The sequence below is a fragment of the Miscanthus floridulus genome, chromosome 9, assembly GCF_019320115.1.
Source record: "Miscanthus floridulus cultivar M001 chromosome 9, ASM1932011v1, whole genome shotgun sequence".
In the NCBI taxonomy this organism is placed as follows: domain Eukaryota; kingdom Viridiplantae; phylum Streptophyta; class Magnoliopsida; order Poales; family Poaceae; genus Miscanthus; species Miscanthus floridulus.
Window position 1 is genome coordinate 56,922,046 of NC_089588.1, and position 2,493 is coordinate 56,924,538.

At 48.8% G+C, this 2,493-nt stretch overlaps 1 long non-coding RNA gene across 1 annotated transcript; it reads right to left on the reverse strand.

Moving 5' to 3' along the window:
- Positions 1-442: 442 nt before the first annotated feature.
- Positions 443-2,105, reverse strand: LOC136481969 (uncharacterized). Its single transcript, XR_010764926.1, has 3 exons — positions 1,331-2,105; positions 920-1,040; positions 443-750 (listed from the first exon to the last, which is right to left on the reverse strand). It is a non-coding gene; the product is annotated as an uncharacterized lncRNA (long non-coding RNA).
- Between the last annotated feature and the right edge of the window lie 388 nt (positions 2,106-2,493).

A 2,493-nucleotide genomic window follows, 5' to 3' on the forward strand; every position in this document is an offset into this window, starting at 1 on the left:
CAGGGGGAGTGACGCCCAACACTCTATAATTAGCAGCCGTCGCTCTCCTTAGGGTTTGGGTTTTGTTTAGTTCTTGATTTCATCGTGAAACAGACATCGTTTTGCTGCAACGTGCTGCCAATGCCGTTTGCTGTGAATTAGGGCCCCAGTTCTTGATCTTGTTCGCCTGTGGCGATTAGTTCTTTCGAATAAAGACTTGAACTCCGTGTTTTCATAAGCCTCATATTTATTTACAATTTCAAATTGCGTTCATCCCGTTCTTGTCTGTATTCTCGATTCGCTTGCAGAAAAGCCTTCTCGGCGAGGTCAATCGCGTTCGCGTGGTTGATAACCAACAAAGCAGTGGTGTAACGGTTGCGGGGGTCCGAATCAGTCTTGGTTCGAAGCCTAGATCGTAAACGTCAAGTCTCCACCAATCGACGCTGTCATACCTTTCGGAAGATCGGGTCTTGTCTGCATTAATATGTACTGAGTAATAGGTTATGTAGCTTATCAAACAATGATGCATTCATTCTGAACATTTTATGAGATTCACCTAAGGTGTTTAGAATCTCCAATGTCCAACCATAACCCGACTATGCTGGAGCTCTCGCCTCATTCTTATCAAGATACGTCATGTAGTACTGGACTGCTAGAATTGCACAGGCAACCAAATTGTTTTGGTTAGACCGCAACAATTGCATAGTATTTGAAATCCATTCATCCGAATCACTATCATCCGTATCATCCGTCTCAGTACCAGACTGTGATCTGTACACAACAAAAAAAAAACAACCACCATGAATAAACCAAATAAAAGCATAAATTGGTCCAAATAGGAAGTATTCAACATTACTAGTGCACCAAATAAATTAAAAGAATAAATTCGTCCAAATAGGAAGTATTCAACATTACAGATGTTCCAACATTACTAGTGTACCTCTGAATGACATTCTTGTACCCAGCCTTATTCAAGTGAGTGTTTGCCCGATTTCCCTTTTGTATCATCAGCAAAAATCTCACAAACTATCCTAGTATTTTCATCCGACCAATCGGCCCCGCTGTTGCGAACAAAAATGTAAAATTCAGAACAAAAATTAGCAACTACTACTGGTAATTTGGCAAATAAAATACCTTGGATCATGATCACTATACATTATCTGATCAAGATCATAACATTAGCAACCGAGAGTCTACCACAAAGCATAACATGGCATCTAAGCTCAAATCACCATCATGAACTACACAATCCTACACAATAGAACTTATCAAAAAAATAACAAACGTTCCACAGCGTTTCTCAGTAGCCTTAGTCCAGAAATGTGTGTAAAATTCAGAAAACATCGATTACCTTGAGTCGGTGAGATCGACAGTGTCCGGTGGGGGGCAGCAGGAACAGCAGGAGGCTTTTGTGAGCGTCCACCTCGACCACCCGGCCACCACGGCTCGGAGCACCAGAGCCCACTATTTCGACGCAGTCATCTTCGACTCGTTCAGGTGTCCTTGTCTCCCTCCAATCAGGACCGAAAAGAGCAGTCGTTGTAGCATTCCATCGCTGCCAACCAAGGCTGTCGCCCGCAGACGACGTGCCAGCAGACAGGGGCGCGCCAGAGGACGAGCTGGGCCAGCCAACTCCGACCGGGGGCACGCCAGAGGATGAGCCTGGCCAGCCGCCGCCAGAGGACGAGCTGGGCCATCCAACGCCGGCAGGGGGCGCGGATGCGGCCGCGCCGGGCCAGCAGCCGCCATCCGGGGGCGGGCGAGCTGCTGCGCCTGGCCAAGATCCACCGGCCGGGGGGACGCCATGACCCACGCCGGGCCAAGAAGCTCCGGCCGGTGGACCACCTCCTGCTCGTGCGAGAACAGCAGATAAGGACCCCGTCGACGAACGGATTGGATCGTCTTCAAGGATTCCCGATCTATCTGCTTCCCTTCGGGCCTCGCGTTCCGGCGAGGGCTCACCCATGGGCGGCGGCGGCGCTGGCAGAGGGAGGGAGAGAGACGCAGGAACGGGTTACGGGAGAAGTACGAACCGGGGGTGTCGGGGGCAATTCGTGTAATTTCTCTCGAGCACATGGGCAGTGCGTTGCAAACTTGCAACCTGAGGACAGAGCCGGAAGAAGCGACTTTTTCCAGCTTCATCCTCCATCGTGAAAAGAGGAACCAAACAGCTTTAAACATAAAGCTATTTTAGAAAAAAAGTATTTAATAAAAAAATAGCTTATAACAACTGTTGTGAACTATGCCAGATCACGATAAAAACGAGCGGCAAACAGCCGGGACACACTGACACACAGGAAACGATATAACCAAATAAAGAAACACAATCAAAGTCAGACATGCATGTACGTGCAGCTAGCTCTAGGTGTTCTCTTGGGTGTGAAAACGTATTACGCGTAATCCACAGTAATATAGTCTAGCGGAGCGGGTACACCATGGGCGTAGGAACAAAACCGTATGTAAGGCGCCGGCACCCGGCAGAGGGAGGCAAACCCGCCGCGCCGGCGCGCGCGT